This window comes from Mobula birostris, chromosome 10 (assembly GCF_030028105.1).
Source record: "Mobula birostris isolate sMobBir1 chromosome 10, sMobBir1.hap1, whole genome shotgun sequence".
Lineage (NCBI taxonomy): Eukaryota > Metazoa > Chordata > Chondrichthyes > Myliobatiformes > Myliobatidae > Mobula > Mobula birostris.
Window position 1 is genome coordinate 33,870,575 of NC_092379.1, and position 12,020 is coordinate 33,882,594.

At 43.3% G+C, this 12,020-nt stretch overlaps 1 protein-coding gene across 2 annotated transcripts in view; it reads left to right on the plus strand.

The window, feature by feature from the left end:
- Nucleotides 1–12,020, plus strand: part of LOC140203947 (kinesin light chain 1-like) — a 126,704-nt gene that overhangs the window by 12,999 nt on the left and 101,685 nt on the right. For both annotated transcript variants that reach the window (XM_072270141.1, XM_072270142.1), the window contains exon 2: nucleotides 188–250. The gene's annotated coding sequence lies outside the window, so the exon portion shown is untranslated. The remainder of the gene's footprint in view (nucleotides 1–187; nucleotides 251–12,020) is intronic.

The following is a 12,020-nucleotide window of genomic DNA, read 5'->3' on the forward strand; positions in this document are numbered from 1 at the left end:
GGCAGGTAAAGGTTTGCAGCACCAGCCTTCTTATTCAAATTATGGCATGTAAATTGAATGTATTTGACTAGTAGTTATCTGTAAGATCATGTTGACTTGCTGCAGTAGCTCACCATATAATCAGATGTTACTATGAGGCTGTGAATGGGTATATAATTATACACTAACAATGTAATTATACTTCCAGAGTTTCTGTTGAGAAGTTCTGCTCATTCACTGGAAACTGAAAAACGCAGCAACAGTTTAACTTGTGAGTAACATTTAGTGATTCATTTCTTCATCCGTTCCCACCACTCTCCTTCCTTTCTTTTGACCTGTGATAAATGTGCTCTTTGCCTTTGAGTTTGTTCACCAGCTGTAGAAAATGGTCTTGTCTGTAGCTCCACAAGTTCTGTCCCCCAGTAATGGTAACATCCTCTCCACATCCACTCTATCTAGGCCTTCCAATATTTGATAGGTTTCAATGGGACTTCCTCCCCCCCCCGCCCGCCCTTATTTTCCTAAGTACAGGCCCGGAGCCTCTAAACATTCCTCATATGTTAATTCAAACATTTGTACTTTCATTCCCGGGATCATTCTTGTGAACTTCTTCTGGACTAGAGGTTCCCACCTTGGGGTCCACTGACCCTGTGGTTAATGGTAAGAGTCCATGGCATGCCATAAAAATGGTTGGAAGCCCCTTCTCTGGACCCTCTAATACAGAATATATATATTATATACAATATATATTATATAACATATTATATAATATATATAATGAACATAAAACTTTGCATTTATGTTCATTACCACAAACTCAACTTTTAGTTAATCCTACAGAGCTCCCACTTCTGATTTCTGAATTTTCTCCCTGTTTAGAAAGTAGTCTATGCCTTTATTCCTTCTATCAAAATGCGTGACGATATACTTCCCTCATCTGCCACTTCGCCCATTCTCCTAATCTGTCTAAATCCTTCCAGGAGCTTTATGGAGCTTGCTGTGCATAAAGTATTTCCAGCATTAAAACAATTGCTACTGAGCCAAAGTACTTAAATGACTGATGTGAGATTTTATTTGGGGGGTAGAGACACAAACAAGTTCTTAGTTTGGGTTTGTATTGTGTTTGCCTGTCTTGTGATAGTCCTAGTTTATTCCATAAACTGGCCTCTTAATTTGTTAATGATGAGGTTCCTATTGATTTTTCTACTCATGCCATTTAATTGTATTGCAGATGTTCTTGGAGTCAGTGGTCTGAAAATAATTTAATGTGTTGTGAGTTTATCCTGGGAAGGAAGGGTGGTTGCAAGGAAGAACTTGCATTTCTGTAATGTCTCACAATATCTGGGGCATTCCAAAGCATTTCACAAGCACAGAGTACCTCTTCAATGTAATGTGGGAAATGCAGCACCCAATGAAATATGACAAACTCCAATAAGTAGCACAGTCGATCACAGGCAAGAGAGGCTGCAGACACTTGAAAATTTGAACAATGCACACAAAATGCAGGAGGAACTCAACTGGATACAGTAGCATCTATAGAGGGAAATAAAGAGTTTTGGGCCGAGACCCTTCATTAGGACTGGAAAGGAAGAGGGAAGAAGCTAGAATAAGAAGGTGGGGTGGGGAAGGAGTACAAGCCTGCAGGTGATAGTTGGGACCAGGTAAAGAGAAAGATGGGTGGGTGAGGGAGATTAAGTAAGAAACTGGGAGCAGATATGTAGAAGAGGTAAAAGGCTGAAGAAGAAGAGATCTGATAGGAGAGGATAGTGGATCGTGGAAGGGGAAACAGAGGAAGGTGATGCACCAATAAGGAGAAGAGAAGACAGGAGAGCGTAACCAGAATGGGGAAGAAGTTAGAGAAACTGATGTTCATGCCATCAGATTGGAGGCTACCCTGAAGGAATATGAGGTGTTGTTCCTGCAACCTAATCGTGGCCTCATCGTGACAGTAGAGAAGACCATGAACAGACGTCTCAGAATGGGAAGTTGAACTGAAATTGGTGGCCACCATGAAATTCCTCCTTTTGTGGTGGATGGAGCAAAGGTGCTCAACGAAGTGATCCCCCAGTCTGTGCAGAGGAGGCCACTCAGAGCACTGGATACAGTAGATGACCCTGACAGACTTGCAGGTGAATTGTCATTTCACCTGGAAGGATTGTTTGGAGCCCTGAATGGCAGTGAGGGAGGAGATGTAGGAGCAAGTGTAGGACTTGCCCCACTTGCAGGGATAAGTCCCAGGAGGGATTCTATGAGGTGGGACAGGTGGACAAGAGAGTCATGTAGAGAGTGATCCCTGCAGAAATGCAGAGACTGGGAGGAGAGAAATATGTGCTTAGAGGTGGATGGCGTAAGTTACAGAGAATGATGTGCTGGATACAGAGGCTCATGGGTTGGTAAAAGTAAGGATAAGGGGAACCCTATCCTTGTTATGGCAGCGGTAAGGTGGTATGTGGGCAGATGGCTGGGAAATGGAGAAGATGCAGGTGAGGGCAGCATCAATGGTAGTGGAAGGGAACCCTTATTCTTTGAAGGAGGAGGACATCTCAGATGTTCTAGAATGGAAAGCCCCATCAGAGACAGATTTACTGAGAAAATGGAATGGGATTTTTACAAGTAACAAGGTATAGGAGCCTCAAGTCCCACACCAGCAGGTTCAGGAGCAGTTTTTCCCCTCAGCCTTAAGGCTCTTGAAGCAGAGAGGATAACTTCACTCACCCCAACACTCAACTAATTCCACAATTTATGGACTCACTCTTAAGGACTACAGTTCATATTGTCAATATTTATTGCTTTTTTTTTGTACTTGCACAGTTTGTTATCTTGTGCACATTGGTTGTTTGTCCATCTTTGTCATGTGCAATTTTTCATTGATCCTACTGTGTTTCTTTGTATCTACTGTGAATGCCCACAAGAAAATAAATCTCAGGATAGTGTACGGTGACATACATGTACTTTGAGAATAAATTTGATTTGAACTTTGAGCAAGCAGGACGAGCTTAAATGGAAATCTTGGTGGGCATGGGCTGATTCAGCCAAAGGACTTGTGTCTGTGATGGTCAGTATTTCTTTTAATTTAATGAATAATCAATGTACGGAATTTAAATCCCCCTCAGTGTCTTATTAGGCTTTGAGCTTGAGTCTCCAGAACTTTAATGCAGGCTTCTGCTCTCAGTGGCCACTTTATCCATTACAGGAGTGTACCTAATAAAGTGACCTCTGAGTGTATGTTTGTGATATTCTGCTGCTGTAGCCCGTACAGTTCAAGGTTCAACATCTTGTACATTTGGAGATGCTCTTCTGCACACCGCTGTTGCAACATATGGTTATTTGAGTTACTGTTGCCTTCCTGTCAGTTTGAACCAGTCTGGCCATTCTCCTCTGACCTCTCATTAACAAAGCATTTTCACCCACAGAACTGCCGCCCACTGGATTTTTTTTTTTGTTTTTCACACCGTTCTCTGTAAACTCTATAGACTGTTGTGCATGAAAATCCCGAGATCAGCAGTTTCTGAGATACTCAAACCACCCCATCTGGCACCAACTATTAGTTCACAGTCAAAGTCACTTAGATCATTCTAATGTTTCGTGTGAACAACTGAATCATTTGACCATATCTGCATGATATGAAATGGCAAGGTGTATTTATTAAAAAAGATCCAGTGCATGTTATTTTTCTATGATTGGACCTGACAGCCATTAAAAATACAGTCTTTGCATTTCAGAATCAAAACAAAAGTGGCACACAGAGACTTCAATTATTCTACAATAGTTGATACAAAATTTCCGATATTTAACAGTGGACATCACAATGCTGCAGGAGTTAGTGCTGCTGATTCGATAATAATGGGTGCTTTCTCGGTGGAGTTCGCACTTGTCCCTTGAGACAATGGAGATCTCCCTCAAGTGCTCCAGTTTCCTCACACATTCCAAAAGATTATCCATTGTAAAGTATTCCTTGGTATAAAACGTAGAACACCGCAGCACAGTACAGACACTTCAGCCCATGATGTTCTGCCAACCTTTTAGCCTACTCTGAGATCAATCTAGCCTTTCCCTCACACATTTCCCTCCATTTTTCTATCATCTATGTACCTATTTAAGAGTTTCTTAAATGTCTCTAATGTACCTGCCTCTACCACCACCCCTGCCAGGCTGTTCCACACACTCACTGCAGTCTGTGTTCTTAAAAAAAAAACTTACATCTGACATTCCCCTCATGCTTTCTGCCAGTCACCTTAAAATTATGCCCCTTTGTATTAGCCATTTCTGCCCTGGGAAAAAGTGTCTGGCTATCTACTCAATCTATGCCTCTTATCATCTTGCACACACTTTGATCTAGTCGTCTCTCATCCTTCTTTGTTCCAGAGAATAAAGCATTAGCTCCCTCAACCTATCCTCATTAGTCATGTAGTCTAATCCAGGTATCATCCTGTTAAATCTCCTCTGCATTCCTCTAAAGCTTCCACATCCTATCATACCACCAGGACTGAATGCAATATTCCAAGTATGATCGAACCAAATGTAGTAATAAAGAATCAAAAGGTAATTGATAGGCATGTGCAAGAAAGTTAGTTTCAGGGGTATAGGAAGATGAGCAGGGGAGTGAATGAGGCATGTGGAAGTGCATGGCTTTGACAGGCTGAAGAGCCTCCTGTGCAAGTAAGTAAGTAAGTGTACTGAAGAAAGTGACCTCCTTCCTGCTCCTCAAACTTCTCCCCAATTCCCCATCAATCCTTGAGTTTTGTTTGATACAAAACTTTTATATGTAACACACAAAATGCTGGAGGAACTCAGCAAATCAGACGGCATCCATGGAGGAATAAATTGAAAACATTATAGAAACATAGAAAAGCTACAGCACGATACAGGCCCTTTGGCCCACAAAACTGTGCTGAAAATGTCCTTGCCTTAGAAATTACCTAGGATTACCCATAGCCTTCTATTTTTCTAAGCTCCATGTACCCATCAGGAGTCTCTTAAAAGACCCTATCGTATCCTCCTCCACTACCGTCGCCAGCAGCCCATTCCACGCACTCGCCACTCTCTGCGTAAAAAAAACTTACCCCTGACATCTCCTCTGTACCTACTTCCAAGCACCTTAAAACTGTGCCCTCTCACGCTAGCCATTTCAGCCCTGGGAAAAAGCCTCTGACTATCCACACGATCAATGCCTCTCATCATCTTATACACCTCTATCAGGTCACCTCTCATCCTCTGTCACTCCAAGGAGAAAAGGCTGAGTTTACTCAACCTATTCTCATAAGGCATGCGCCCCCCCCCCCCCCGAATCCAGGCAACATCCTTGTTAATCTCCTCTGCACCCTTTCTATGGTTTCCACATCCTTTCTGTAGTGAGGTGACCAGAACTGAGCACAGTACTCCAAGTGGGGTCTGACCAGGGTCCTGTATAGCTGCAACATTACCTCTTGGCTCCTAAAGTCAATCCCATGATTGATGAGGGCCAATGCACCGTATGCCTTCTTAACCACAAAATCAACCTGCGCAGCAGCTTTGAGTGTCCTATGGACTCAGACCCCAAGATCCCTCTGATCCTCACTGATCCACACTGCAAGAGTCTTACCATTAATACTATATTCTGCCATCATATTTGACCTACCAAAATGAACCACCTCACACTTAACTGGATTGAACTCCATCTGCCACTTCTCAGCCCAGTTTTGCATCCTATTAATGTCCCGTTGTAACCTCTGACAGACCTCCACGCTATCCACAACACCCCTAACCTATGTACCATTAGCAAATTTACTAACCCATCCCTCCACTTCCTCATCCAGGTCATTTATAAAAATCACAAAGAGTCTGGGTCCCAGAACAGATCACTGAGGCACACCACTGGTCACCAACCTCCATGCAGAATATGACCCGTCTACAACCACTCTTTGTCTTCTGTGGGCAAGACAATTCTGGATTCACAAAGCAATGTCCCCTTAGATCCCATGCCTCCTTACTTTCTCAATAAGCCTTCCATGGGGTACCTTATCAAATGCCTTGCTGAAATCCATATACACTACATCTACTGCTCTACCTCCATCAATGTGTTTAGTCACATCCTCAAAAAATACAATCAGGCTCGTAAGGCATGACCTGTCTTTGACAAATCCATGCTAAGTATTCCTAATCATATTATGCCTCCCCAGATGTTCATAAATCCTGCCTCTCAGGATCTTTTCCATCAACTTACCAACCACTGAAGTAAGACTCACTGGTCTATAATTTCCTGGGCTATCTCTATTCCCTCTCTTGAATAGGGGAACGACATCCGCAACCCTCCAATCCTCCGGAACCTCTTCCGTCCCTATTGACGATGCAAAGATTATCGCCAGAGGCTCAGCAATCTCCTCCCTCATCTCCCACAGTAGCCTGGGGTACATCTCTTCTGGTCCTGTTGACTTATCCAACTTGATGCTTTCCAAAAACTCCAGCACATCCTCTTTCTTAATATCAATATGCTCAAGCTTTTCAGTCCACTGTAAGTCATCCCTACAGTCGCCAAGATCCTTTTCCGTAGTGAATACTGAAGCAAAGTATTCATTAAGTACCTCTGCCATCTCCTCCGGTTCCATATAAACTTTTCCACTGTCACACTTGATTGGTTCTATTCTCTCACGTCTTATGGGCTGAGACCCTTCAGAACTTCATTTTCGTTCTAATGAAGTGTGACTGCCATAATGTTAACTGTCTATTCCTCTCCATAAGTGCTGCCTGACCTCCAGCATTTTGTGTTGTTCTGGATTTCCAGTGTCTGCAGAGACAGGGATTGAACCCAGGGACTGGTGTTGACCAGTTTAGCATTACTTTTGATGCCAGCAACATTGGTTCTTCTGTCTGGAAACTGGTAAAACCGGTATTGTGACTGTCCTATTGTTTTACAAACCAACTCCTACTTCATTGTGTTCAATAATATTTGCTGAGGGTGGCCTAGTATATGAATTTTGAAACTGAGCCAGATCATGCCTGCCGATTGTTTGTAACAATGAAGGTTAATTGCATAGTGAGGACTTTTCAACCAGATGTTCAATTCAGAGCACATCTGCCTGTTCAGCAGGTGTTAACAATGTAGATCCTTAATGTACCCAACTCTGAATACTAACGAACAGTCTACTATCTAACAATACCACTAACCACATCAAAGTGGCCTCTGTGTTAGCCTGTGTCATTGTAGTCTAAAGCCAGTGTATTCTCAGAAATATTCAGAGCCATGCTAACGTGTCTACATGTCACAAGCCCTAATATAATAAAAAATTGCTCTGTGTTAGGCAAGTTATCTCCTTCTGCGTTTTTTGGTCAGTGTCAGAATGATTTTCATAATTCTTTAAAAACTTTGTTTTAAACTGCTTATAGTTGTCACAGTAGCTGCTTTGGGGGAGGATAATTGAGCTGGGATTAAGGCAGCATCATTTCTGGATCGCCCTAACAATGGCTCAATGATATACAAGTTTTATTTGAGTTGTTGCATTTTGAGCTAAATACACAAAGTGCTGGAGGAACTTAGCAGGTCATGTTTCATCTAGGTAACCTCCAACTTGATTGCACGAACATCGACTTCTCTCATGTCTGGTAATTTCTCAAAATTCAAAGTAAATGAATTTTCAAGGTATGTATACCATATACAACCTTGAGATTCATCTTTATGCAGGCAACAAAGAAGCACAATAAAATCCAAGAAAAACCCACACAACAAAGACGGACAAACATCCAATGTGCAAAAGATGAACAAATCATGCAAACAAGTCGTACACAGAGCATGAACCGCTGAGTCCCTGCATCCACAGCCACGGAGCCAGGTCAGCGCTGAGCCAAGTGAAGTTGGGCCAGGAGCACAATGGCTGCAGACTACACTGCAGAGTCCATGCAGTGCTGAGGGGAGTAAAACTGGTCCAGGAGCCTGATGACTACAGACTACACTGCAGAATCCATTCAGTGCTGAGGGGAATGAAACTGGTCCAGGAGCCTGATGTCTACAGACTACACTGCAGAGTCCATTCAGTGATGAGGGGAGTGAAACTGGTCCAGGAGGCCGATGACTACAGACTACACTGCAGAGTCCATTCAGTGATGAGGGGAGTGAAACTGGTCCAGGAGGCCGATGACTACAGACTACACTGCAGAGTCCATTCAGTGATGAGGGGAATGAAACTGCTATAGGAGCCTGATGACTACAGACTACACTGCAGAGTCCATGCAGTGCTGAGGGGAGTGAAACTGGTCCAGGAGCCTGATGACTACAGACTACAATGCAGAGTCCATTCAGTGATGAGGGGAGTGAAACTGCTATAGGAGCCTGATGACTACAGACTACACTGCAGAGTCCATTCAGTGATGAGGGGAGTGAAACTGGTCCAGGAGGCTGATGACTACAGACTACACTGCAGAGTCCATTCAGTGATGAGGGGAGTGAAACTGCTATAGGAGCCTGATGACTACAGACTACAATACAGAGTCCATTCAGTGATGAGGGGAATGAAACTGGTCCAGGAGCCTGATGACTACAGACTACACTGCAGAGTCCATGCAGTGATGAGGGGAGTGAAACTGCTATAGGAGCCTGATGACTACAGACTACACTGCAGAATCCATTCAGTGCTGAGGGGAGTGAAACTGGTCCAGGAGCCTGATGACTACAGACTACACTGCAGAGTCCATTCATTGATGAGGGGAGTGAAACTGCTATAGGAGCCTGATGACTACAGACTACACTGCAGAGTGCATTCAGTGATGAGGGGAGTGAAACTGCTATAGTAGCCTGATGACTACAGACTACACTGAGTGCATTCAGTGATGAGGGGAGTGAAACTGGTCCAGGAGCCTGATGACTACAGACTACACTGCAGAGTCTATGCAGCTCTGAGGGGAGTGAAACTGCTCCAGGAGCCTGATGGCTGCAGGCCACATCCCAATCTCTGATTTTCCATTCCTCATTTCTGGTGACATTCACAGGATCATTCTTGTGAACCTGCAGTGAACCCTCTCCAAAGCCAGCACATCCTTTCTTAGATATGGGGTCCAAATCTGCGCTGGCCAACAGCTTGCATAACTACCAAACCCAAAACATCAGCAATTCCTTTCCTGGTTGACCTGATGAGTTCCTCCAGCAGATTTTTTGTTGCTAGTAAAACATAGCTGCTGCTCACATTTCCCCAAACAGATCCTTTACTCCCAGTTGTAGGAAGGTCAGCAATCCCATGGTGGGCAAAGGAAACATTTGGAAAAACAATATCAAAACCAGCCGGAACGTGATCACACTACTGCTACTACTAGCTGCCGATATGGCATCAGACATAGAAAGAATGGGTTAGTTCTTCTGCCAGAACTTGAAAGTGTGAATGTGTGGAATTTCCCAGTGATTTGATCATCAGTTTGGCCTGAAAGATTACTATTTTAATTTCTCATTCCTCTCCAATGACCTATAGACTGGCTGCACCCCAGGATTTGTAGAGCTCATTGTTTCTGCAGCTGCTGGGATCTGATCATCTGTGTTGTCCCAGCGTCACATGTGAAGGCAGACGAGATAAACAGGAAGGAAAGAAGCAAAACAGCGACACACAGTTTAATTTTATTTGTTAAAACGTCTTTTACATAGCCATTTCTAGAGAGATTACAATTCCTGAACAAGGCAATAGCAAATGTTAATGCTTCAAATCCTGTACATCTTTGTGAATGATATTCCTGATTACATTTGACATGCTGTCATCTCCATTCTAAGCTCGATCCTCTGGTTAAGGATTCTGCCTCTGGGTAAGTTCTACACGCAGAGAAGTTGAAAAATGCATGAAATGGCATTCATTTCTCTGAAGAATTTGACAGCAGGGTTCGAAGTGCTGGATGAAAAAGTCTTGTTTGTGTGACCTTGCAAGGTGGAATTTCAGCTGAAAATTGCAACCAAGTTCAAACTTATTTTCACAATACATTGAGAATTGAAGACCAAAGAAGGCAGAAGGTGGTTGTAAGTGCAGTGTATTCTGCCTGCAGGCTGTAAATCAGTGGTGTTCTGGGACCCCTGCTCTTTGTGATTTTTATAAATGACTTGGATGAGGAAGTGGAAGCATTTGATGGCTCTGGTCCTGTACTTGTTGGAGAATAGAAGAATTGGGGGGAATCTAATTGAATATTTAAAGGCCTAGATAGAGTTGATGAGGAAAGGATGCTTCCTATAGTGAGAGGAGTCTAAGACCAGAGGACACAGCTTCAGAGTAGAAGGATGTCCCTTTAGAACAAAGATCAGGAGGAACTTCTTTAGCTAGAGGGTAGTGAATCTGTGGAATTCATTGCCACAGATAGCTGTTGGAAGCCAAGTCATTGAGTATATTTAAGGCGGAGTTTGATGGATTCTTGATTAGTAAGGGTTTCAAAGGTTACAGGGAGAAGGCAGGAGAATCAGCCTGCAGGAGAATTGATGGGCTGAATGACCTAATTCTGTTCTTATGTTTTATGTACGCAGTCTTATGGGAGGAGGGGTTAGTAAGTTTGCAGATGATGCAAAGGTTGGTGGAGTTGTGGATCGTGTAGAAGGTTGTTGTAGGTTTCAACAGGACACTGACAGGATGCAGAACTGGGCTGAGAGGTGGCAGATGGAGTTTAACTAGAAAAATGTGAAATGATTCAGTTTGGAATGTCAAATTTGAAGGCAGAATTCAGGGTTAATGGCAGGATTCTTAGCAGTGCGGAGGAACAGAGAGATCTTGGGATCCATGTCCATAGATCCTTCAAAGTTATTGTGCAACTTGATAGGGTTGTTAAGAAGGTGTGTTGGCCTTCCTGAGTCAGGGGATTGAGCTCAAGAGCCATGAGGTAATGTTACAATTCTATAAATCTCTGGTTAGTCCACACGTGGAAGATTATGTTCAGTCCTGGTCACCTCTTCATAGGGATGATGTGGAAGCTTTAGAGAGGGTGCAGAGGAGATTTCAACAGGATGCTGCCTGGATTAGAGAGCGTGTCTTATGAAGATAGGTTGAGTGAGCTAGGGATCTTTTCTTTAGAGCAAAGGAGGATGAGTCATAACTTGATAGAGATGTACAAGAAGATGAAAGGCACAGATTGAGTAACCAGAGACATTTTCCCAGGGCAGAAATGGCTACTGCAAGGGGCATAATTTTAAGATGATTGGAGGAAAGTTTGGGGAAGTGTTAGAGGTACAGGTTTCCCCCACCATCCGAAGGTAGAGCGTTCCTATGAAACGGTTTGTAAGCCGAAATTTCGTAAAGCGAAAAAGCAATTACCATTTATTTATATGGGAAAATTTTGTGAGCATTCGCAGACCCAAAAATAACCTACTAAATCATGCCAAATAACACATAAAACCTAAAATAACAGTAACATATAGTAAAAGCAGGAATGATATGATAAATACACAGCCTATATAAAGTAGAAATGCTTTTCCACAATCATTACTGAACTGTTCTACGGAGCGAAAATCTCACACAAGCGCCGTCGGCCGAAAATCTCACGCAAGCGCTGTTGGCAAAAACAGGCGCAAGCGCTCTCCAGTAACCTTTAAGCTATGAAGCTGCCAAATCATACCAAATAACACGTAAAAATACACAGCCTATATAAAGTAGAAATAATGTATGTACAGTGTAGTATCACTTATGGGAATTGGGACAGTGCCGAGCACACTGATGATGGTGTGTTAGACTGAGTTGTCAGAGTTTGGGTGGTGCAGTGGCCCCCCACCCTCCAGGCCGCTGAGCGATACATTGCCGCGAAGAACGCAGGGGTCCTGCGGTAGCCAGAAGGTACACAACAAATCTTTAAGAAAAAAGCCAAAACAAACATGCTAATTAATTAACACACATCAAAGTTGCTGGTGAACGCAGCAGGCCAGGCAGCATCTCTAGGAAGAGGTGCAGTCGACGTTTCAGGCCGAGAACCTTCGTCAAGACTAACTGAAGGAAGAATGAGTAAGGGATTTGCTCTTCCTTCAGTTAGTCCTGACGAAGGGTCTCAGCCTGAAACGTGGACTGCATCTCTTCCTAGAGATGCTGCCTGGCCTGCTGCGTTCACCAGCAACTTTGATGTGT